Raw genomic sequence first — 27,419 nt, 5'->3', positions numbered from 1 at the left:
GGGCTTCGTGAGAATGGACCTGAAATGTGATGTTTATACAGGTCAAAACAGATCTGTAAAAATCTGCACCTGTGTCCCCTAGACGTGTAGGCAGTCTGAGTGACGTATCTCAAAATTAATAAAGATTTTGAGAAAACTTTCTTCTGCAAAGTTGAAGAAGACAAAATTCCGGTTAGAATGAAAACATTTTGGTAGGCCAAAACAGATCTGCAAAAACGTGCTGCAATTTTTGCTACTTCTCTGCTTGCTTCCCCGCTGAGCTCTAATGGTGCTCCCAATCCCTGAGCTCTGATACCAGTTGAAGTGCGCGAGCAGGAGCGTGTCTGTGTGTGTGCAGCAATGGAGAAGAGAGAAGAAGAGGAGACCTTGTGTTTGCAGGGGCTGAAACTCACTCTCTACATGTGAACCCCCTTATTCTATTATGTACATAATGAATAAGTAAAATGGGCGGGCACCTCGCCTAACCGGACACATGGGTCTTTACCCCAACAATAAGTATTTTACAACCGTAATCTACCCTTCTCCTAATCTCAAGTTCTATCTTTAACACATAGATGCATACACTCCTCGCATTGAATCACCATAGACCTAACTTCTATCACCAGCTCGGTTTAAAGGTTTTCTAGTACTTTTGTATTTTAGTCTCCTTAAGAAGGTTTCAAAGGAATTGCATGTGAACATCAATTGACTTCTTGATTTGTACTTAGGGCCCTATCGAACTAAGCATCAAGGGTCATCCTTTTAAGGTGTTTACAGTCAACCATAATCAATAGTATTTTATCACCATGACCTAACCTTGTCCTAAGCTCAAGTTCTATGTTTAACACATGGATCCGTACGCTCTTGGTGTTCAATTACCATATACCTACCTTTTGTCACCAGCTTGGTTAAAGGTTTCCTATTACTTTTGGATTTTAGTATCCTTAAGATTCAGGTTTTAAAGAAATTATGAACATTCAGCATACTGTACACTAATCCACTCTTGCTTTCTAGTCACCTTCTGTGAGATCCCCAACCCGCCAATACCAAGATCGGGATGGGATCCTTGACAGGTCTCTAGGTCTGATGAAAATCAGAGTCTCTAAACAAGAAAAATCCAAAGAATAGACCTTTACAATTGACAATGGCTTGGGTTTATAGCCTTAGAAGAAGACCTAGTCCTGTCTCGCAGTGGAAACGTGACAACGAGGGGACAACGTATTAAAAGTCCAAAAACTATTTCGGACCTATAACTGCCACAATTGGGCTAAGGTATCCTCAACCAACGCTTTTTTCCTCCTAAGATGTGAGGGCACAGCCGCTGGTGGACTCCTCTTTCAAGTGAAGAAGTTTTCTAAACGTTTTAGTGCGCAGGTATGGATAGTTATTTGACTAATCAGTTCCACCCGTCCATGATTGACAACCTTAGTCAATCCCCACTTACCACCCCGCACTCACACATGATTCTTTTGTTATTTAATTACTACCACGTTCTTATCACAATTAAAATAATGATTCCTTTTATACTTCATAACAGGATTTTATTAAAACAATCCTTGAAAACAATATTGAAAACATTCTTTTAGCAAACAGACATCTTTAAACTTAAGACAGGGTACTGTCAATCAAAACATTGTTCATAACAACCGTGACCAGTACTCTTCTTGTCTCAAGACCACATAAGGGTGAAAAAAAACGACACCCATTCCTTATTCACAATCCGGAGTGAAGAAACCCCCACTCAAGGTTCTGGGTGCCCATACACCAAACCAGTTGCCCATACAACCGGGCGGCTCCTCTAGGATAAAAAACGGTATCCTAACATATGTAGAAACATCAAGACATGACACGGAGTAGAAACTCAACGTTCATGGGGGTAACCGACTTATCCGTGGCTAGAAAGCCAATCCTTATCATCAATTTATACCAAGGAGTCGGAGGTGTCTTGAGACAAGCTGTCTTAAGGATGATCAATCATATCTTTCCTATTTCAACCAGTTTTAACCTAAACAATTCTTTCCTACATTATAAACAAATGCACGTTGGAAGTTACCTTCCGTTTTAGCCAATTTATCCTTCCTAACCTTACATATGCAATGCTAACTTAAAAATGAACTTTAAAAGATTTTAAATGAACAAATAGAAATCCACCTAGGACTGCTCGTCCATGTGTTGTGGGACGGGTGCCCATAGACTTTCCTATGTTGGCCTATGGCTAGGCCCAGCTTCATGGTCATTAGTGGCTTTGTTTCGCTTGTTGCTAATAGCCTCTTCCTCAGTAAGAGGATTTCCCCTGGTTCTCTTGGGAGCCATGTCGGCAGCTTTATAAAAAGACTTAATCCATTAGAAGTTAAATTGAATAATCTTCTTTTTTCTTTTTTTTTCCCAAAAATAAGGATTTTTGGAGTAGGTATCTTTAATAGTCAATTTGATGAGATATTCCTCTTGTGACTTAATTATGCTATAAGTAATATCTCATAATTACTATTTAATTTGGGAAGCCCTTTTACTAGATTTCTCCTTAGTCTATATTCCATTTTAACCTTAGTAAATTATAAATTTCTATCGGCTAATGGATTACTCACCCTAAATTGTAATTAAATATGTTCTATCTTTAGGAATTTTTATAAATTTGATTTATAACCTTTTCCTCCTATACTTATGGTCTAAATTAAGTAGAATTTCACTGATAGTAATTTGTTATACCAACCATTTATGCCGAGGTAATTTTCCCACCCTTCAATGGTGATTTTGGACCTCAGGTATTTATTTGGTAATTAGATAAATTCATTTACTAATTTCCCTTCTCTATTTTATACGCAAAATTAGCTACTTTTATTGAAGATAAATACCTAAACTATTTATCTAAGGTTATGGTATTTATCACGGATTTCTCAAGGTGTAATCCACCTCTGATATTTATATCATAGGTTTTTGGATTAATGTACTATATTTCCCCTTTTATTTTCTCCTAAAAATAATGTACTTTTATTGGGATAATTAGGTAAACAAAATATCTGAGGGTAACATAATTATAACGGGCTTTCTCATGTATAATTAACCTCTAATAAATAGCTCAAATCATTTTGAATCAATTTGATAATTTCCCCTATTTAATTTGTCCTAAAAACAGAGTATTTCTGTTAACGTAATTAGATAAATTAATTATCTGAGCTTGAAATAATTATCACAAGTTTCCTAACATGTAATTAATCTCTGATAAACATCTCAAACCAATTTGAGTCCATTTGCTAATTTTTCCTATTTAATTTGTCCTAAAAATAGAGTAATTCTGATAAAGTAATTAGATAAATTTATTTTCTGAGCTTGACATACTTATCATGAGTTTCCGAACATATCATAACCTCTACTAAGTAACTCAAATCATTTTGAATCTATTTGCTAATTTTCCCTATTTAATTTATCCTAAAATGAGAGTATTTCTGCTAACGTAATTAGATAAATTCCGTATATGATCTTGACCTAATTATCAAGGGTTTTCTAGCATGTAATTAACCACTAACAAATAGCTCAAAGCGTTTTGAATCAATTTATTAATTTTTTCTATTTAATTAGTTTTTAAAATAAAATATTTTTGCTAAAGTAATTAGATAAACTAAATATCTGATCTTGACATAATTATCATGGGTTATCTAACATATAATTAACCACTGATACATAACTCAAAGTATTTTGAATCAATTTACTAGTTTCTCCTATTTAATTTATCCTAAAAATAGAGTATCTATGTTAAAGTAATAAGATAAACTAATTATCTGAGCTTGACCTAATTATCACAGGTTTCCCAAAATGTAATTAACCAGTGATAAATATCTCAAAGTATTTTGAATCAATTTATTAATTTTTCCTATTTAATTAATCTTAAAAACATAGTGTTTCTGCTAAAGTAATTAGATAAACTAATTATCTGAGCTTGACATAATTATAAAGGTTCCCTAACATGTAATGGAAGTTACCCTTCATTTTTAGCCAGTTTATCCTTCCTAACCTTACGATGTATGCAATGCTAACTTAAAAATGAACTTTAAAAGATTTTAAATGAACAAAATAGAAATCCACCTAGGACTGCTCGTCCATGTGCTGTGGGGCGGGTACCCGTAGACTTTCCTGTGTTGGCCTATGGCTAGGCCCAGCCTCATGATCATTAGTGGCTTTGTTTCGCTTGTTGCTAATATCCTCTTCCTCAGTAAGAGGATTTCCCCTAGTTCTCTTGGGAGCCATGTCGGCAGCCTTATTAAAAGACTTAATCCATTAGAAGTTTAATTGAATAATCTTCTTTTTCTTTTTTTTTAACCCAAAAATAAGGATTTTTGGAGTAGGTATCAGTAGGTATATTTAATTGTCAATTTGATGAGATATTCCTCCTGTGACTTAATTATGCTATAAGTAATATCCCATAATTACTATTTAATTTGGGAAGCCCTTTTACTAGATTTCTCCTTAGTCTATATTCTATTTTAGCCTTAGTAAATTATAAATTTCTATTGGCTAATGGATTACTCACCCTAAATTTTAATTAAATATGTTCTATCTTTACGAATTTTCATAAATTTGATTTATAACTTTTCCTCCTATACTTATGGTCTAAATTAGGTAGAATTTTACTGATAGTAATTTGTTATACCAACCATTTATGCGGATGTCATTTTCTCACTCTTCAATGGTGATTTTGAACTTCAGATATTTATTTTGTAATTAGATAAATTCATTTACTAATTTGCCTTCTCAACATCGACTACTTTTATTGAAGATAAATATCTAAACCATCTATCTAAGGTTGTGGTATTTATCACGGATTCCTCAAGGTTTGTTCCAGCTTTGATATTTATATCAAAGGTTTTTGAATTAGTTTACTATATTTCCTCTTTTATTTTCTCCTAAAAAGAATGTACTTTTATTGGGATAATTAGGTAAATTAAATATTTGAAGGTAACATAATTGTCACAAGCTTTCTCATGTATAATTAACCTCTAATAAATAACTCAAAGCATTTTGAATCAATTTGATAATTTTCCCTATTTAATTTGTCCTAAAAACGTAGTATTTTTGTTAACGTAATTAAATAAATTAATTATCTGAGCTTGAAATAATTAGCATAGGCTCCCTAATATGTAATTAACCTCTGATAATTATCTCAAACCAATATGAATCCATTTGCTAATTTCCCCTCTTTAATTTGTCCTAAAAACAGAGTAATTCTAATAAAGTAATTAGGTAAATTAATTTTATGACCTTGACATAATTATCACAAGTTTTATAACATATAATTAACTTGTAATTAATAACTCAAATCATTTTGAATCTATTTGCTAATTTCTCCTATTTAATTTATCCTAAAAACATAGTATTTCTGCTAAAGTAACTAGATAAATTAATTATCTAAGCTTGAACTAATTATCAAGGGTTTCCTAACATTTACTTAACCACTAGTAAATAGATCAAAGCATTTTGAATCAATTTATTAATTTTCCCTATATAAATAGTCTTAAAAGCTGAGTATTTCTGCTAAGGTAATTACATAAACTAATTATCTGATCTTGACATAATTATCATGGGTTTCCTAACATGTAGTTAACCATTGATAAATAACTGAAAGCGTTTAGAATTAATTTACTAGTTTTCCCTATTTAATTTATCCTAAAAACAAAGTATTTCTATTAAAGTAATTAGATAAACTAATCATCTCAGCATGACCTAATTATCATGGGTTTTCTAGAATGTAATTAACCAGTGATAAATAGCTGAAAGAATTTTGAATCAATTTATAAATTTTCCCTCTTTAATTAGTCTTAAAAACAGAGTATGTCTTCTAAAGTAATTAGATAAACTAATTATCGAGCTTGACATAATTATCATGGGTTTCCCAACATGTAATTAACCACTAGTTAATAGTTTAACGCATTTTGGATCAATTTAGTAATTTTCTCTATTTAATTTATTCCAAAAACATAGTATTTCTGCTAAAGTAATTAGATAAACTAATTATCTGAGCTTGACATAATTATCACAGGTTTCTTACCATGTAACTTACCACTGATAAATAGTTCAAATGATTTTGAATAAATTTACTAATTTCCCCTATTTAATTAGTCTTAAAAACATAGTATTTCTGCTAAAGTAATTAGATAAACTAATTACGTGAGCTTGACATAATTATCACGGGTTCTCTAACATATAATTAACATCTGATAATGAAATCAAGACATTTTGGATCAATTTGATTATTTCTCCCTTTAATTTTCTCTAAAAAACAGTGTAATTCTGTCGAATTAATTATGAAAATTACTCAAAAAATTATCTTATAATTTTCCTAGCTTAATGATTGTCTAATTCAGCTTTGATTATTACCTTAACTTAATCTAAGCTTAATTAATATATTTCCCATTAATTTATGATTAATTTGGATAATTTCAATCCTAATATGATAGGATAATTAATTAGCTTAGCTTAATTACAACAACCAGCAGAGAATATTTAATTAAGAGAGAATTTATGAGTATACATAGGTCTAATCTTTAATTTATTAAGAAAATAGATTAATCTAGCTTTGCTAATTAAGAAGGATTAGGCTAATTACCGTTTAAGTTAATCAACTAGAGCTTAATCTCTAGTGATTTTTGCGTAGCGGTCTCTCTAGATGAGAGAGAGTGTGCCAAGACTCCGAGTCTGTCCAAATTGTGAAGCAAGGGTCATATTTATAGGTTTCTGGGCACTCACAGACTCGAAAATGGCAATAACTTGCATCCCAAGCAGCCCTACAGGTCAAAAAACGCCGCCTACTGGTAAATCTAGTCTGAAAAAGTTCATCATTACCCCACGTAGCCCCCCTCAGCTTCCAGAATCGATTTTTACTATTTTCACTAATTTTTAATGATGAAAATTGAAACTATCAGTAATTTCTAGAACCTTAGGATAAGAAAGTCTTTGTTAATAATAATTACTAAAACCATCCAATTACTGAAGCAAGGTAACGCTCTCCCTCTCTCTCTCGCTTTCTTCTCCACACACACACACACAAGAGGAGAGGAAGGAGAGCCAGGTATGCTCCTTCCCTCTTCTCACTGTCATGTTCCCTTCCCCTCTTTCTCTCTCCCTCTCTCTCTCTCTCTCTCTCTCTCTCTCTCTCTCACACACACACACACACACACACACACACACACACACACACACACACACACGAGCAGAGGAAGGAGAGCCAGGTATGCTCCTTCCCTCTCCTCACTCTCATGGTCCCTTCCCCTCTTTGTCTCTCCCTCTCTCTCTCTCTCACACACACACACACACATTGTGTTTTTGAGAGAGAGAGAGAGAGAGAGAGAGAGAACGAGAGAGAGAGAGAGAGAGAGAGAGAGAGAGAGAGAGAGAGAGCACAAGCATAAACAAAAAACGCACACACACACATGCATAAACAAAGAAAGCACACACACATGGAGAGAGGAAAAGAGAGAGAGAGCATGCATAAACCAAAAACGCACACACACATGCATAAACAAAGAATGCACATACACATTCAGAGAGGAAAAGAGAGAGAGAGAGAGAGAGAGAGAGAGAGAGAGAGAGAGAGAGAGAGATAGAAAAGAAGAATAAGAAGAGAGTCTTAACATCGTAGGAAACTATCCCAAGAGACCTTAAAGATCTAGTCGACATGAGTTGACCTCAAGACCTGTTATTCATAAGGGAAATGGCATAACCAATCTATCACACTTCGGTGATAGAAAAGTTATACCATTTTTCTCCTTTTTATATTGGCGTGCACACACCGCGTGCACACACACCCACATACACAACCGAGAAGAAGAGAGTTTAATTTAACGTCGTAGGAAACTAATTAAAGAGACCTAAAATCTAGCTGACGAGGAGTTGAACTCAAGACCTGTTATTCAAGAGGAAAATGGCGTAACCAATCTACCACACTTGGGTGATAGAAAGGTTATACCATCTTTCTCTTTTTATTGGCACACACACACACACAAGAAGAAGAGAGTTTTAACGTCGTAGGAAACTATCCCAAAAGACGTTAAAGATTAGGTTAGATGTAGACTTACGTTAAATTAGATTTAGGTTTATTTAAGTTAAATTAGATTAGATTTAGGTTTATTTTTAGTTAGATTTACGTTTGATTAGATTTAGTTTTATTTACGTTAGATTTAGATTTACGTATATTAGATTAGATTTAGGTTTATTTATGTTATATTAGATTAGATTTAGGTTATTTATCTGTTATTGAAGAGGGAAAATGGCATAACCAATCTACCACACTTGGGTGATAGAAAGGTTATACCATTTTTCTCTTTTTATTGGCACACACACACACACACACACACAAGAAGAAGAGGTGCGGCTTTCTGCAGGACTATGTGACCGTGTATCGGTGCCATTAGGGTTGGCGCTACTCCAAAGAGTCCAACAGAGTGGAGTTTGGTGAAGCTTTTGCAATGGTTTGAGAGTGGACTTTTGTTGCTGGAGTTTTTGGTTTTTCATGGTTTTTCTTGTATATTTTGGTCACCATCAAGTGTGATTTCAAGTGTTGATCACCTCGACTCACATTATAGTGTCTGCGGCCAGGCAAGGGCTTGTAGGTCAAGGCGTTTGGAGTTTGAATTGAGCTTGTGGGTAGAGTTTTTAGGGAGCTTTTGAGTGGTAGTGAGTGAGGTGAGGAATTCAAGTAAATTCCTTGTGTTGTGTGGAGTTGTCTGGGTGTGTGAGTGTGTGCACGACATCTTTTGTTCCATCATCCTTTGGAAATCCTGCTGGGGAGCGGAAATTTGCCGATTGTGCACCCAAGTGGAGTGGTTTTGCTGTGAAGTTCGAGCTTCATTGAAGAAAAGTGGTGGTTTGGTTGAGGTGCAAGACTTCAACTTTTGTGGAATTACTTACGCAAGGGAGAAGCGACTTCAAAGGGATGGCATATAGTCGGTGAGTGCTTACAAGGAAGGAGGATGTGAGGATTGGATTGCAGACTTCGAGTGGCATACGCTTGGTATGCACATTGTGAATGACGAAGCCAAGCTTCATGTATTTCCTTTTGCGCTCAAAGGAGAAGCTCAAGAGTGGTTTGAAGGTTTATAGGAAGAAAAAAATCAAACATAGGAGCAGGTGAAGCTGGAAATTTTTGACAGGTTTGGAAAGAAACTAACCGCAAGAGAAGCGACAACAAAATTGAGAGGTTTGCAACAAGATGTTCATGCTAACTTTAAAGAGTTTTTGAAACACTTCAAAGGGCTTTGGGTTCAATTAGAGGCGGCATCCCAAGTACCTCCATGGGATTTCTTTAAAGTGCGTCAGTTTATGGATTGTCTCCATCCAAGTGTAAGGGAGAAGGTCGATCAGGATGAGCCTGCTACATTTGAAAGAGCTGTGGAAATTGCCGAGGCCAAGAGCAAGAAGATCAAGAGAAGGTGGGAGCAAGGCCTAACACATAATGAGCCAGTTGTGGTGCAACCAATGGTACCTGTGACAACGGATGATAGAGTGGAGCAAGTGGTTCAAGGTCTAGATCCAGTTACGGCCCGGGTTTTGCATGATCTTGCTGGTCAGTCGCAAGAATTAAGAATAAACATAATGAATAGGAACCAAAGAGAGGAGCGGCCAGCTGGGAGAGGCAAGGGACGAAGGCTACAAGGTAGATGCTACAATTGTGATGAAGAGGGTCATTACACCCCTGATTGTCCTGAACCACCAAGGGAGATAGGAGGGATATACCCCCTATATGGACATGGTCGAGGAAGAATAGAAGAGAATCATCAAGAACGGGCACTAGAAGCACCGCCACCACAACAGCAACCGCAATCGTTGCTTGCAAATGGAGAAGGTAGGGATATCAACATCATTACCCTTGAGCATCAAGATGTGGATATCAACATCATTACCCTTGAGCATCAAGATGTGGATATTTTGGCCAATAAGAGAGCTAGGCATGATAGGGAGAAAGAGACAGAAGAAGAGAGGGAAAAAAGAGCAAGAAAAGGAAAGGCTAAGGTAGAAGACAAACCAGAAAGTAGTAAGAGGCGGCGAAGAAGGAAAATTGGTCCAAAGGACTACCTCCTTGGCCAAGGTGTTGAAGACTATGATATTGTCGACGACATACGAAATCAAAAGGCAAATATATCTTTTGGTCAATTGGTGGATTTGAATGTTAAATTGAGGAGGCAATGGACCAAGTGTGTCAGTACGCGGCTTCCTTCCAAGAAGGAAAAGCATCAAAGCATGGTGTCAACTTTGAGGGTTGGTCACCCAGTGGATATGGTGCCAATAGTTGAATCTATGCTGGGAGAGAAGACGGAAGTGCAAGCATATGTGGATGGTGGTGCCGAGGTGTGTGTCATGACCGAGGCTATCATGAAAGAAGCAGGTGTCAAGATGTTTGTGAATGCTTTGATCCGTATGAGAATGGCCAACCACAAAAAGGCAAGGTGTCTTGGAATAGCTGAAGATGTGAAGATAAAAGTCTTGGGGATTGAGTGCTTGGTTGATTGCTACGTGATGCAAGCGGGTGAGATTGCGTATGCAATCATTTTAGGGAGGCCATGGCTTATAACCCTTGGTGCTAAGCAAGATTGGGGAACGGGCTTGATCACCATCCCCGATAAAGAGAAAGGAAGGACCATTGTCTACAACATGAAGACACACGAGAGCCGTACACAGCCCCTAGTGGAGATGCAAGATACAGATTCGACGAAAACCACATCATACGATAGTGATGCTTCGTCTACATCATCAGAAGAAAGTGTAGAGGAAGGCTTGATGCAATTATGTCCGAGCTTCATTGAAGAAAAGTGGTGGTTTGGTTGAGGTGCAAGACTTCAACTTTTGTGGAATTACTTACGCAAGGGAGAAGCGACTTCAAAGGGATGGCATATAGTCGGTGAGTGCTTACAAGGAAGGAGGATGTGAGGATTGGATTGCAGACTTCGAGTGGCATACGCTTGGTATGAACATTGTGAATGATGAAGCCAAGCTTCATGTATTTCCTCTTGCGCTCAAAGGAGAAGCTCGGGAGTGGTTTGAAGGTGTAGAGGAAGAAAAAAATCAAACATAGGAGCAGGTGAAGATGGCAATTTTTTACAGGTTTGGAAAGAAACTAACCGCAAGAGAAGCGACAAAAAAATTGAGAGGTTTGCAACAAGATGTTCATGCTAACTTTAAAGAGTTTTTGAAACACTTCAAAGGGCTTTGGGTTCAATTAGAGGCGGCATCCCAAGTACCTCCATGGGATTTCTTTAAAGTGCGTCAGTTTATGGATTGTCTCCATCCAAGTGTAAGGGAGAAGGTCGATCAGGATGAGCCTGCTACATTTGAAAGAGCTGTGGAAATTGCCGAGGCCAAGAGCAAGAAGATCAAGAGAAGGTGGGAGCAAGGCCTGACACATAATAAGCCAGTTGTGGTGCAACCAATGGTCCCTGTGACAACGGATGATAGATTGGAGCGAGTGGTTCAAGGTCCAGATCCCGTTACGGCCCGGGTTTTGCATGATCTTGCTGGTCAATCGCAAGAATTAAGAATTAACATAATGAATAGGAACCAAAGAGAGGAGCAGCCAGCTGGGAGAGGCAGGGGACGAAGGCTACAAGGTAGATGCTACAATTGTGATGAAGAGGGTCATTACACCCCTGATTGTCCTGAACCACCAATGGAGATAGGAGGTATATACCCCCTATATGGACATGGTCGAGGAAGAATAGAAGAGAATCATCAAGAATGGGCACTAGAAGCACCGCCGCCACAACAACAACCGCAATCGTTGCTTGCAAATGGAGAAGGTAGGGATATCAACATCATTACCCTTGAGCATCAAGATGTGGATATTTTGGCCAATAACAGAGCTAGGCATGATAGGGAGAAAGAGACAGAAGAAGAGAGGGAAAAAAGAGTAAGAAAAGGAAAGGCTAAGGTAGAAGACAAACCAGAAAGTAGTAAGAGGCGGCGAAGAAGGAAAATTGGTCCAAAGGACTACCTCCTTGGCCAAGGTGTTGAAGACTATGATATTGTCGACGACATACGAAATCAAAAGGCAAATATATCTTTTGGTCAATTGGTGGATTTGAATGTTAAATTGAGGAGGCAATGGACCAAGTGTGTCAGTACGCGGCTTCCTTCCAAGAAGGAAAAGCATCAAAGCATGGTGTCAACTTTGAGGGTTGGTCACCCAGTGGATATGGTGCCAATAGTTGAAGCTATGTTGGGAGAGAAGACGGAAGTGCAAGCATATGTGGATGGTGGTGCCTAGGTGTGTGTCATGACCGAGGCTATCATGAAAGAAGCAGGTGTCAAGATGTCAGTGAATGCTTTGATCCGTATGAGAATGGCCAACCACAAAAAGGCAAGGCGTCTTGGAATAGCTGAAGATGTGAAGATAAAAGTCTTGGGGATTGAGTGCTTGGTTGATTGCTACGTGATTGCTACGTGATGCAAGCGGGTGAGAATTCGTATGCAATCATTTTAGGGAGGCCATGGCTTATAACCCTTGGTGCTAAGCAAGATTGGGGCACAGGCTTGATCACCATCCCCGATAAAGAGAAAGGAAGGACCATTGTCTACAACATGAAGACACACGAGAGCCGTACACAGCCCCTAGTGGAGATGCAAGATACAGATTTGACGGAAACCACATCATACGATAGTGATGCTTTGTCTACATCATCAGAAGAAAGTGTAGAGGAAGGCTTGATGCAATTATGTCCTGATCTTTTTGGGATAAGTGTTGAAAAGGAAGCATCAATGCATGATGTGAAGGTCAAGGAGGAGAAGGATTATCCAAAAGCAATTGTAGAGCCTGTCAAAGGGAATGTAACGAGCATGCTAGGAGAGGACTTGATAGAAAAAGAAAAAAAGGAGTATGAAGACATGTTTACAGAGTTTCCAAATCTATTTGCCACTGAATATACAGAGTTGCAAGGAGCTAAAGGAGTCGAGCATAGAATCAATCTAAAAGAAGGTGCCAAGCCAAAGGTTCAAAAGCTTAGGAGGTTGGGGGTCATTCATGAGAAGGCACTTCATGAAGAGGTGACGAAGCTTTTGGAAGCAGATTTCATCTTTCGAGTGGAGGAGTCCAAATGGGTCTCTCCAGTTGTTATTGCGCCCAAGAAGAACGGAAGATTGAAGATATGTGTTGATTTCAAACCTTTGAATGCTGCCACAAAAAGGAATCATTATCCACTACCCTTTCTAGATGAAATCCTCAATCAGGTTGCGGGTCATGAACGTTACTCAATCATGGATGGATTTTCTTGCTACTTTCAGATCTTGATAGCGATCGAAGATCGATTGAAGACAAGCTTCATTACTCCTTGGCGTTGTTTTTCCTACAAAAGAAGCCTTTTGGGCTAGTTAAAGCATATGCTACCTTCCAAGGATGGATGAATAGAGTGTTTCGTCTCTACTTGGGTAAGTTCATTCGTGTTTTCATGGATGACATTGGGTGTTATAGCTCAAGGGTCACACATTTGGAGAAGCTGAGGTTGAGTTTTGAAAGGCTTCAACAAGAGGGTGGGCAACTCAACCCAAAGAAGTGTAAGTTTGCTCATGCCAGAGTCCATTTGCTAGGACATGTGGTTTCCCAAAATCTGACACCGGAGAGGGAGAAATCGACAAAAAAACCCAAAAAAGGGGATTTTGTATCATGGCGCGCGAGGGACCATATGGAGAATTCTAGATGACCCTCTGCGCGCCGTGATCCAAAATCTCGCCCCCCCCCCCCCCCCGTGAGGCAAAATCTCATTTTAAGGGGTATTTTGACAATTTCTCCCTCTCTGGTTGTCAGATTGAGGCAAGTAGATAGACGTTCTTAAAGTTTTTGGTCATTTTGGACGCATTGGAATTATCAAAAACTTTAAATTCTAACACCAACTGATAATTTTGTGTATTTTTTAATTTCAATGATGATGAAAGCTATATTGAATGAGCGTCGTGTACTTCATGAAAACGACACACGCATTGAATGAAAAAGTGACCCTTTTCAAGGATTTTAAAAAGGTTAGGCTCACTTTTCAGAGTATTCAGTTGTCCTTTTGAATGTACACAACAAGTGCAAGTATATTTTAAGAACATTTTCTAGAGAGAGAAATAGAATTTCTTAGAAGGCCCTTCAAATGACCTCCGAAATCTCGTAATGGCTAATGTCCCGGGAGACTTTAGGTCTATTTTCTAAAGCACACAATATTTGTGTCTATTGGGTGTCAAAATTGAGGTAGCATACATGGGTTTTCCTAGGGTGACTATCAACTATTTTATAAATGGACACATGAAGGATGGGCCATTTATGAGTTCTATCCAAAGTGAACTTCTTATCATATGCTCTTCTTTGATACATTTAGCACATTTATAGCTATTGTTCTAGTCTAGGAAGAAGAAATTCCACCACTCTATGTCCACCACAGAAAAATATCTTTTCTCACAAATGCATTATGAAACTGAGTGCCTGTAGCCATACTAGCCAAGTCTTGGATAGTAGGAAGATTTCTAGTAAAATACGACATCCATGTACTATTTTTGAGAATATTCATTTTCATCTATGCATCTTTTTCTATTTCTCTCTTTTCCGCTTAATAAGTGGGGGTCCACTTAATAAGTATGTGACTATCACATGAGTTTAACATAAGGGGTTATTAAATTTTGATTTTTCTCACATTTCACTAACCATAAAATGGTATTGGAAAAACAATTTATAGCAAAATATTGTTTAATACTTGTCAAAAATTTACAAATAAACAATTTTAGATATATACGTTGAATGCATATGATATACACATTATAAACATAGTGACCAATAAGGACATGGCTAGGGGTTTTTAGTAGATCATTCTCTCAATGCACATTTTCTATCCAAAGAGTTACTACGAGGATACTTTGTCCATAGAGAAGCTTTATGAGACATTTTGCCATCACTACAAGCATTTCTATGGTCATGTTGCATACACAACACCTTTAGCGATGCCAAAATGTGTTGATTCAACAATGTATGGGCATCACTAGTGACCTTAGGGTAAAACACTCATTAAAAAGTGAGGGACCCATCTATCCCCAATACTAACTTATTATGGGTGTGGAAGTTGTGATACACAAACAATTTATTGGTAGGGTGCATAAGGTAGATGAAACAAAATCATAGAAGTATGATCCAGAGTTCGAGCCTTGCTGATGCATTATACTTTCATTCACCAGATCCCAGCTTTTCATTCACCCCTCATTTTGTTACATAAGAAAAATGTAGTTTCCTCATTGGTCATGTGTGTATTCTCATGTAGGCTATGGATTTTCTTGCTAGTACATTTCGCATGTCACGACACGGTCCTTGATCTGACCTCCTAGCCTAAATGGTAGCCCCAACTTAATAGATTGCTAGAGAGGGTGTCACAAAATTTTCCTAATTTGGTGGCCTAATAGTTCACCTCACCTTTTATTTAGTATTATGCATGGGGCAAGACTTGTACTTAGGGCCCTATGGAACCAAGCGTCAAGGGTCTTCCTTTTAGGTTGTTGATAGTCAATCTACAATCAGAGGTATTTTTATCGTTGTAAGTTGCAGAGCTCAAGTTTTATGTTTAACACATGGATGCATATGCTCGTGGTGCTCAATGACCATAGACGTAACTTCCATCACCAGGTTGGTTAAAGGTTTTCCATTACTTTTCAATTTGAGTCTCTTTAAGATGGTTTTAAAGGAATCTTGACATCACCTAAATCTCTGTTTGTACTTACGACCCTATGGAACTAAATGTCAAGGGTCTTATAGACAACCTACACTCATAAGTATTTTACAACCATAATCTAACCTTCTCCTAATCTCAAGTTCTATCTTTAACACATGGTGCATACACTCCTGGCATTGAATCACCATAGACCTACCTTCTATCACCAGCTCGGTTTAAAGGTTTTCTAGTACTTTTGTATTTTAGTCTCCTTAAGAAGGTTTCAAAGGAATTGCATGTGAACATCAACTGACTTCATGATTTGTACTTAGGGCCCTATCGAGCTAAGTATCAAGGGTCATCCTTTTAAGGTGTTTACATTCAACCATAAGCAATGGTATTTTATCACCATGACCTAACCTTGTCCTAAGCTCAAGTTCTATGTTTAACACATGGATCCGTACGCTCTTAGTGTTCAATTACCATATACCTGCCTTTTGTCACCAGCTTGGTTAAAGGTTTCCTATTACTTTTGGATTTTAGTATCCTTAAGATTCAGGTTTTAAAGAAATTATGAACATTCAGCATATTGTACACTACTCCGCTCTTGCTTTCTAGTCACCTTCTTGGCTAGGGAACTTTTCTCTACATGTGTGCAAGTGAAAATATTTTTTCATTGCATGTAAGCATTAGTGAGCATGAATCACATATCATCTACTCTCAACTACCATATCTTTACCCACAAATCTGATACATTCTTGCAGACTCTCTATGAGATCCACTAAGATCTAAATAGCCTTAACATTCAACGTGGAGAAATTTTTACTCAATTCTGATAGTTGAGCTATCAAAACATGTTGATCAAGCAAGGAATTGTTAACCATCAAGGGCATTTTCACCTTCAGATGCAGTTTGCACGAGGGAGTACAAAGACAAGGAAGGGGGGAATGTTGGCAGTCAATCCAGACGGGTGCCCTTCAAGTCCACCCCTTCTTCTAAGAGCCTAAAATTTTGATGTATTTCTATTCTTTTTTGGAAGCCTTGTAATTATTTTGATCATCTTTGATTAAATATGGAAAAACTCTGAGAACCGAAGTTATAGAGTCTGTAATTAAATTGAGTCTTGTATGGTCGGACACTAGCCAAGAGAGCCCTAGGTATAAAGCATAAGTTGTAAAGTGGGAAGGGGGGATCATTATCAAGTTTTGAAAGTTTGAAAGCGTACGGCTGAGAGTGAATTCTACTCTACAACCTGTAATCATCACATTTTGAGCTATGATAATGATATTTCCGTTTTGAAATTTGCAATGTGTTCCTTGTTCGGATGCTCTTTCAATTGAGTATGCTCATTATCGATTCTACTCTGATTTTGACTACTTGGTTGTAGACTAAATCTATTGTTTTGAGCGCGTTAAATAGTGTTTTTAATGTTACGACTATAGGAGAATGTTCATAAACCCTAGCACGGCCCTCCTTATATGTTCAATTGCAGTTTTTGAGACCTCAATTATGATCAATTGTGATTTTGGTACCTCCTCGAAATGTGATTAAACTCTATAGGCTAGTGTCCCTAAGTGTGCAGGACATCCTCCTAAAGTTTTGTGGCATTTGGAGTCCCTTTGAGTGCTAAAATAGAGAAGGACATAGGTAAATTACCAGAACTAAGAGCGAGAGATTTGCATGTGTTAGAGATAGAAATATTTCACTGGTTCACTTCTTGAGGTTGACACCCTCAAAGAGTCTTGTGCCCCATCCGAGTCGCTTCCATGAGTATTGGCAATGTGCTAGTGCCGAAAAGATATGCAGCTACAAACGTCCAATCAGGGCCACCCGCTAACAAGAGTCAATACAGATCCCTTTGTTTTACTAGAAAGTAAAAATGAAGGTTTTGATGAACATGTTATGGATAAATATTAAGAAAAAGAGAGGGCAACACATTATATTTCTTTTAAAATAATGATGAAATTGACATTAAATGAATATTGAACTTGCAAGAGATATGTGTGGCACATGTCGACCAATGTGCAAGTTTAGAGGGGATGGATGTTGTGAAATGACATGTTTACAATGTGAATCTAAATTTTCACCCTTCTCTTTGTCCTTTTTAATATGAGGGACCAAACACAACAATTTACATAATGTCAAATGTGTGAGAACAGGTGCCATGACTATTGTCTTATATATACCTCGCTGAGGCGGCGAGGCACTAGATGTGGCACTATGGATTGTTTTATCACATTAAACTATGCGCAATTAATTGGATTATAATTGTACAAATTTCAAGTAGTAGCTCATTTAAGCTTTTTATGATTAAAAAAGGAGCATTGTTTAGCTAAAATTGGCAAACAAATAGTCATAAAATGCTAAAAAATGACTCAAAAATGGTCATACATGGCTCAAAATTCCACATCACCCATGGTACCATGACTATGAGAGCCTTATAAAATAAAAATTAAGAGATATATATGTTCATTTAGTCTCTTTGTGTGAAGGGTTACCTCGCTTGCTTCTATGGTATACTAGTGTAGTCCTGTGATGTTTCCACCACAATTTTTAGACTGTGAGGCCATCAATTAGGGTTTTCTCTCTTAAAATATTCAACTGGGCTTGTCGAATGAAGTTCTAAAGCTTTTATAAAATGGCTGTAACAAAATAATTCTAGCATTAATCTAAGGTTTCTATCAGGGAGAAAGAGCACTACATCTGTGTAATTGGGAATGAGGCTAGCTACACCAAATCTTCACACACACAAGAGTTTTAAGTTATATTTTGTTCTTTTTCAACACTACAAGACGTGCTTAATAGTAGCGACGCTCAAACATGAAAAAGCACGGCATCGCTATGTTACAAGTAACATAGCGACGCCTATAGCGATGCATGAAGCGACGCCGCCAGGGCTAAAAAAATAACCGAGAGCGTCCGAAAACTTAGATCTCAGATCTGAGTTTTCGACGCGCGCTCAAGAAAGCAAGGTAACGCTCTCCCTCTCTCTCTCTCTCTCTCGTTCTTCTCCACACACACCCACACACACACGAGGAGAGGAAGGAGAGATTGGTATGCTCCTTCCATCTCCTCACTCTCATGTTCCCTTCCCCTCTTTCTCCCTCCCTCTCTCTCACACGCACACACACACACGAGGAGAGGAAGGAGAGCCAAGTTTTCTCCTTCCCTCTCCTCACTCTCATGGTCCCTTACCCTCTTTCTCTCTCCCTCTCCCTCTCTCTCTCTCTCCCTCTCTCTCTCTCTCTCTCTCTCTCTCTCTCTCTCTCTCTCTCTCTCTCTCCCTCTCTCTCTCTCTCACCCCCTCTTTCTCTCTCCCTCTCTCTCTCTCTCTCTTTCTCTCTCCCTCTCTCTCTCTCTCTCTCTCTCTCTTTTTCTCTTTCTACTCAACATGGTATTAGAGTGTGGTTGCTTTTTTCTATAGAAATAGGACATTTTTTGCCTCCCGTGGTTTCGCGCAGCGCATACATAGCAAGAATCCAAAATTCAACAAAACATAAAATTGTCACAACTTTCAATTTGAAACTCCAATTTCAGCATTTGAAGAATCATTCTAAAGGGGTGGGGAGTTTTGGAGCTGTTCGTCATGATAGATTGGCCAGTTTCTACACTAGGAGTGATTTACAATGAAATGGTAATTATTTTCAATACGTTCTCAATTGAAACCATCAATTCCTTTGTAGGCCATATAGGGTATCATCGCCGATTCATTAGGATGCATGCCAATGTTGCCCAACCCCTGATCCGCCTGACCAGTGCTGATGTACGTACCATTTCAGTGGTCCAGAGCTGAAGCTTTTAAGCCTTTGCTTACCTGAAAAAGTGCCTAGCTGAAGCTCCGATTTTGGTATTCCCTTATTGGTCTCTAACTTTCCATGTATATACTCATGCTAGTCAGACAGCTATGGGTGTTGTCCTCACTCAGGCTAGCAAGGAATTGAATTTCAATTGTCCCATTCACTATGCAAGCAGGTTTCTTACCAAAGCTGAGTGCAATTACAGTACTACTGAGAGGGAAGGTTTGGCCATTGTTTATGCTCTTCAAAAAATTTGACACTATTTATTAGGGGCTCACTTCACAGTTATTACTAATCATCATGCTCTTCGTTACTTGCTCAATAAGCCACAAGTTGCAAGCCGAGTCTGGCAATGGCTCCTTCTGTTCCAAGAGTTTGATTTTGAAGTGGTACCTTGTCCTAGCAAACTTCATGTCATGGCCGACTATCTCTCTTGAGTCCACTCAGGTGAGGAAGTTATAGTTCTATACTTGTTATCCACTGGCATGTTTCCAGAGAATGCTTCTCCATTGTAGAAATGCAGGTTACTATTCAAATCTTGACCATTCACTTTGATTGGCGGTCAGCTCTATAAGGTTGGACCTAATGGTGTTCTAAGTTGGTGTGTCTCTTCCCATGAAGTGGAATCTATCTTAGAAGATCCCCATAGCGGTCCTAGTGGTGGCCATTGTCTTGCACATTATAGCTCAAATAATTCTACAAAGTGTCTTATGGTGGCCCTGTGTGTTTCGGGATGCCATTGCTCATGTGAAGGTCTGTGATGTATGTCAGTGTTGTGCACCTAAACCTCGTAAGCAATCAAACCGTCCCTTATATGTATCTATGGCATGGCTTCCATTTGAAAGATGGGGTATGGAATTTGTGGGTCCAATTTCTCCGCCGACCCAACCAGGTGATTAGAAGTATTTGCTTGTGGTGGTACAGCTTATGCCACTAAATGGGTAGAGGTTCTAGCAATGATTGATTCACTAGCTCTACAATAGAAAATTCTTGTATGAGAATATATTTTGCAGGTTTGGGTGTCCTTAGTGATTACCAGTGACAAGGGGGGGCAGCCATTTTGTCAAGGATCTGATCGCCACATTGCTAGGAAACTACAAATCCTTCCATTGCAGGTTGTGCTCTTACTATCCTAGAGAAAATGGGCAGGTAGAGAGCACCAACAAAGTTCTCATTTCTCTACTTTGCAAGGCTTGTCATCTGCATCCGACGTCTTGGGCTCAAGCAATCCTCGGCACTATTTTGGCGTATCACACTTCCCACAAAGCAACTACGAACTACACTCCTTTTCAATTGTCTTTTGGGTTAGAAGCAATCGCCCCTTTTGAATTCAACTCCGGCTCCGCTAGGGTGGGTAATCTCCGTGACACATCAGGGATTGCCTCTGCCAATCTGTCTCATCTCTCCATGTTGGATGAAAGCCACAAGTTAGCGTTTTAGGCGCTGCAAGCAGAGAAGCTTCCTCGCAAAGCATGGAACGATCGCGATCTTCGTAAGCCAAAAATAATGAAAAGATCACTAGTGCTACTGTATCAAGCTAGATATCAAAAAAAGCAAAGAGGTTGGTCCATCTTGGCAAGGACCATTCATGCTACAAGATAGTTTTCCACAAGGAGTGGTCCAGTTAGTGACTTTGGAAGGTGTCCCCTTGCCACTGGTAAATGGCTCCCAAATCAAATGCTATTATCCCTCTTAGTAAGCTATCTATAATTGTTTCACTGTTTGTAGTTGTTTTTATCGCTAGTATATGTTCCAGCATCTCCTTTCTCTCTTCTGTCACTTACCCTCTCACCAGAGTATATGTTATGATGACACCCTTGCAAACTCTCAGTCTTTTCCATGCCTATCGGTGTCCCCACATTTCCTCCTTTGGTATACTTTCTCTACCACTGTAATTGGGGTGCTTGCTTTTTCCTAAACTTCTTGTAATCGGGTCATTCTTTCCATGCGATTGAACTACCTTGTTGTATTTCCTTGTATTGTCCCTGACGGGAGCAAAGCGAACCCCGAACAGCGACGGCCTCGATCTAAAACACCGGGGACCGAATGGCGCGCCTCGAGCCTGTCATGGTAAAGCAAACAGGGGCACCACCTAGCTTCAGCGGCTAGGACGCAAACAACACACCACCATAACAAAGTTTTCATCCAAGAGAGATGGATGCTTGGGAGTAATATGAAGAGGAAAGGGAATGAGATCAAGTGAGAGAGAGAGAGAGAGAGAGAGAGAGAGAGAGAGAGTATAGCGGCTTAGTACTTAGGCACCACAAAAGGATGGCAAATCCGCACACCCTTCACACATACACAAGCTCACTCCAAACACAAGATTAGGTGGCGATTCCGCACACCTCACATGGGCAAAACATTGCAAGAAAACATACTCACAAAACCTCAAGCTTTATTTAGAGAATAAGGCGATGAAATGGGGAGCATAGGGTAGGGGAATGAGAAGGGAGAGAGTGGTAGAGCACATGGCGGATAGATGGGAGTTGATGGCGAAGACTCGCACGAGGGTTATGGCCATCATCCTTCATTTAGTTGCCCTTCATCTTCCATAGCCAAGGGTGTAGAGGTCATGCTCAAGACAAGCATGGTGATTGCAGTGATGGTGATGGTGTGGGTGTGTGTGTGTGCACTAAGCACACACAGTGCATAGTGTGTTCTTTGGTGATGTTGTGTGTGTATTTAGTGTGATGGTGACCCCTCTTTATATAGGGGAGGAGGGGGGAGGAATTCTAGAATTTAGAAATGAAGAAATCATTATCTACATTTGCCATGTGATTGTGGGCCCCACTTGTCTGGCTGTGTGTATATGTGCCAGAATAGCAGTCTCATAAGAGAGAGACTAAGAGAGAGAGATGGGTTGATGAAAAAAAGTGAGAGGTGACATGGAGAATAAAGTAATTACAATAGGGGAGAGAGGGGAGTGTGTTCAGAGGTGAATCTGTGTGCAGATGTGTGTGAACACAAGAAAAAGCAGGTAACCACTGGGTGGGGATGGGTCTGTGGGCACCTTTTTCAGTGAAACTGAGTGTGTGTGCATGTGGGGAAGGTTATTTAGCTACAAGACAAGAGATATGGCGCCCTTTAGAGAGAGAGAGGGGGGTATTTGGGTCATGGGATATGATAGGAGAGAGAAAGAGGGGGTGGGGTATACTATTTTGGAAGATAGGGTAAGTTGCATGTGAGTTAGGGTGCATTATTGGTGAGTTATAATGCATTATTGGTGAGAGGTGGGGTAGCTTGAGGGGAGAGAGAAAGGAGAAAGGACAAGGGGAAGAGAGAGGGGGTTGATCTTTTGAGTGGAGGAGAGGAAAAGGGACACACGGCGGGGCAACAGTGAAGAAAAAGGAGGCAAGGTGGGGATGGGCTACCCCGCAGGCATGAGGTGGCCTATTTTACCTTTCTTATATATTTACATAATCATAATTTATTTTTTTCTTACTTTTTCCAATGCCTTTTATCACTCCCTCCCTAAGAGGGGGTTTTCATGGGGTGGGGACGAGAGAAGAGGGGTATGGGAGCTTGGCTTGTGAAAAGCCCCCATCATTAGCCCTCCCCTTTTGGCTAGAGGCATTCATGTCTCTAGCTCATCTGTTTGATCATTATCGTCGGAGGTGGTGGCTGATGGTGTGTCCTCATCTGGAATGTCAATTGGTGGAGCCTGGTCAAATCGAAGAAAATAAGGTTTAAGTCGCCAACCATTTACCCTGGTTTTATGAAGTTTTCCATCAGCCTCCATAAGCTGGTAGCTTCCATTGGCATACTTTTTCCTGACAATGAAAGGACCTTCCCATCAGAGTAGGAGTTTCTTATCCTTGCGCATGTCGAAGCGATTGTCGTAGCGGAGAGCACCAACATTCCTTTCTTCAATTCTTTTTTCCGGAGATGCTTGTTAAAGCTAAGCCATCTATGCTCTGCTTGTGCTGCATAATAATTTATTGCTTCTTCTCTGTCCAGCTGCAGTCTTTCCAAGTTGATGATGTGATCTCTCAAATGCATGTTGGGCTGTTGAAGGTGGCTTGCCATTACTCTGAGACTTTGTAGTTGCACTTCAATGGGCAAGATTGCTTCCTTACCAAATACTAGATGATACGGTGTGAATCCCAAGGATGTACGAAATGAAGTTCTGTAGGCCCATAAAGTTGGTAGTAGATACTTATCCCAGTCTCCAGGATGATTGTGTACCTGCTTGGTAATAATTTTAGAAACCATTCCATTTACCTTTTCAACTAGGCCATTACATTGAGGGTAATATGGTGAAGAGTGCCTCCTTGTAATGCCCAGTTTCTGCATTAATTCTCCTACCAAGTCTGCTCTGAAACCTGGCTCTCTATCAGAGATGATCTCTAAAGGTGTGCCAAACCTACAGCATATGTGCTTGTAGAAAAATTTAGCTACCTCTACCGTTGTGATTCTAGTGGTGGCTGTAGCCTCTGCCCATCTAGTCATGTAGTCGACCCCCATGATAATGTAGAATTTTGTTGAGTTGGCCCTAGGTAATGGCCCAATGGCATCGATACCCCATTTTTCAAATGGGCCATATGAGAGAATAGGTGTCTGTGGTTCAGGCATAAGTGACCTAGTGCCGGCCTTTTGACACAACTTACACGTTTTGCACCAGTGGTGTACATCACGGTTGAAGCTAGGCCATATGAAGCCTGTCTGCAAGATTTTCCTACTTGTTATGTCTAGGGCGAAGTGACCACCACAAATCCCGTCGTGACAACTAGCAATTACTCCCGTGATTTCCTGAGAGAGAGGGACCTTCATGAGTATTTGTTCCTTACCCTTACAGTACAAACCGTCATTGATGAGTCGATACCTTGTGGCCTTCCGCGTCAGCCATTGCTCCTGTCCCTTTGTTAAATGTTATGGGCATTCCCCTGTTTCCAAAAAATGCGTGATGTCAGGCAAGGCATCACTTCCTTGAAATAGAGGGAGCTTTAGTTTTATTGCTCCAACCACCACTTCCTGTAGTCTTTCACTTGCTAGGGCATCTGGTTCTTGGTTTTGAGCCCTTGGGATATGGTGTATTTGAACTTCTTCAAACTTACCCAAAAAGTTTTTTACACCACTTAAGTGAGTCCTTAAACTAGGATTCTTGCATGTCCATGCTCCATTTACTTGCCTTACCATAAGTAGAGCATCCCCAAATACATTAAGGCGTTGTACACCTTGTGAGACGCACCATTGTAGACCCTTGGTTAGTGCTGCATACTCAGCTTCATTGTTAGAATGTGAATCTAACAATTGGCCCAACGAAAATACCTTTGTCCCTTTGTCATCAAAGACCACTATGCCTGCAACTGCTTTGTCGGACGCTCGCTTGTAGGCTCCATCAAAGTAGAGAGAGTATGCTCCTTCTACCATCGGTGATAGTGGAGGTAATCGGACTTCTCCTTCCTTAGATTTCTTCTCCTTCCCTTCAAAGACTTGGTAGGTCATGAGTCCCCCCAAACTTGCCCTTGTCGTGCTTTCTACCTGTACCGTGTAGTCAAACTCTTGCAGACGAACTAGCCATTTAGTAATTCTAGCAAACACATCCATGTGTTGTACAACATAGGGAAATATTTCATCCGTGGTTAGAATCACAAATTGCTTAGGCAGCAAATATGACCTTAACTTTGTAGTTGCAAATCTAAGAGCTAGGACTAAGTGTTCCACATGGGTGAAACCTTTCTCTCCTGTTGTCATCATTCGACTAGAGAAGTAGATTGGCCTCATGAAAGATGTAGTCGTATCCTATTGGAGTAACAAAGCCCCCAATGAGTCATCACCAACACTTGAGGTGACATAGAATTTTTCATCCTACTTAGGTGGTGAGATAGTTGGCAGAGTGGCTAAGACCTCCTTTACCTTGTTGTAGTGATGTTCGCTTTCCTCGTCCCAAGTGAAAGTTGATCTTTGAGTGAGTTGTTGCAGTGGTAGAACAAGTTGTGATAGTAGATGTATGAATCTACTTAAGTACCTCACCTTCTGTAGAAAAGAGACCAGTTCACGTGCGGTCCTTGGTGAAGGTAGGGCTATGAGTGCGGACACCTTACTTGGGTTGGCGTTGATACCTCTTGCTGAAATTTCATGGCCTAGTAGAATGACTTTACTCTCCCCAATGTGACATTTATCCACATTTAATTGCCCACCTAGGCTCTGCAACCTGGCCAAACCTTCAGTTACCTTTTCTAAATGTGAAATACGGGAGCTATATATACAAAAATCATCAATGAACACTCTTATGGATGTTCCAAAGAACGGTTGAAAAACATATGTGACATATCTTTGGAATGTGGCAGGTGAATTTGTGAGACCAAATGGCATAACCTTGTATGCAAAACAATCCCAAGGCGTGATAAAAGTGGTTTTTAGCTGATCTTCCAAGTCTATGCGTATTTGAAAGTATCCTGAATAACCATCACAGACGGTATAGCATTCAAAACCCGCTACTTCATTCAGAATTTCATCCAAGAAAGGGAGAGGAAAGTGGTCTCTCTTTGTAGCTGTATTTAGTGGTTTGTAGTCAACATAGACCCTCCACTTACCATTCTTTTTAGGCGTCACCACTATGGGTGACACCCATTCTGAGTTTTCTACAACATAGATGAATCCCGCCTCCAGCAGTTTCCTTACCTAGGCCAAGAGTGCCTTTTCTTGTATGACCCCCAGTCGTTGTAGCTTTTGCACAACTGGTTTTACCCCTTCCTTCAACTTAATATGATGTTCCACCACTATAATGCCTGTCATTCTTTCATAGTTGTCAATGAACAGGTTAGGAAATCCCATCAACGTTTGCAAAAAACTATCTTTCTCCTCAAGTGTTAATTCCGTAGACAACATACCCTTCAACCTACTTCCTCCTAGGCCAAGGTGATTTTCTCTCCTCTTCATTGGGTTTCCCTTTTGGCGATGGATCACGAGTTGTGCTTACCCTTTGTGGATCCTTCATAATGATACCCATCACATCAATGGAACTGTCACTTTCGTCGGTGGATGCGGTCTCCTCCTCATCAGAACTAGAAGATTCGCTAGTGGTTTCATCTGCCGATGTTTCCAGATTCATTTGCTTCTGCTTGCCAATCCTCATGTCGTAGTAGATTGTCTCCCCTTTCTTACCGGTCATGCGTAGAAGGCCAGTACCCCAGTCCTATTTTGCCTTCATGGCCATCAACCATGGCCTTCCCAACATTAGTGGATAGCCCTCCCCCTTAGTAGGCATTATAAAAACATCTACCTCTACCTCAGTGTTGAAAGCTTTTATTTTCATGGCACTTACCACACCCACACACTTTACTTTTGCGTTGTTTGCCATCTTTGCCTTTCATGGAGAAGGCCTGTCAACCTCGAGCCCTAATCGAAGCATCATAGCTTCGCTCATTACACAGATTTGTGCACCTCCATCAATGTAGGTGTTTCCAACCCTCTTTCCTTTTATGTTTACGTCGACAATTGGAAGGATGTCATCCATGTTGCATCCCGAAATTGCTCCGGCTACCTTTGTTTTGGAGCGTCTTGTACTTACCATTTTAGACCATTGTCGCCTTACTTTTGGTGCAAGATGTAGCAGTTGTGGCCATGTACTCTTCGGTCCTTGCTCTGCCACATCCAATGTTAGATCATAGGGCTTAGAACTTTCCCCTAGCTGGAAGTCGGTGATGCCCACTTTTCATCGTGGCCTGGATGGCCTCTTGCTAGTTTCTCCTCTCATGCTTCTCTCATCATCTGATTGTGTAGCTTTCTCCCTCCTAGCTCTTTTCACAGTCATGGCTTCAAGTGGTTCTAAAAAGGTTACCTTCTCCTTACCCTTGTCCTTCTCCTTTGCTCTGGGTGGATCCACTACTACGGTTTTTCCTTTCTCTTCTAGCCTTATGATGTTTACAGGGCGATCAGGTGGTGGGGCTGGTGGAAGAGGTGGGATGGATGCTTGTAGTGGTGCCTGGGGTGGACGTATAATTTGTGTTGGTGGGGGTGGTGCTCGGGGTGGGGATGTTCTTTCTCTAGGGGG

This window comes from Adiantum capillus-veneris, chromosome 29 (genome assembly GCF_014529385.1).
Source record: "Adiantum capillus-veneris isolate H3 chromosome 29, ASM1452938v2, whole genome shotgun sequence".
In the NCBI taxonomy this organism is placed as follows: Eukaryota; Viridiplantae; Streptophyta; class Polypodiopsida; order Polypodiales; family Pteridaceae; genus Adiantum; species Adiantum capillus-veneris.
This window is presented reverse-complemented; position numbering follows the sequence as displayed.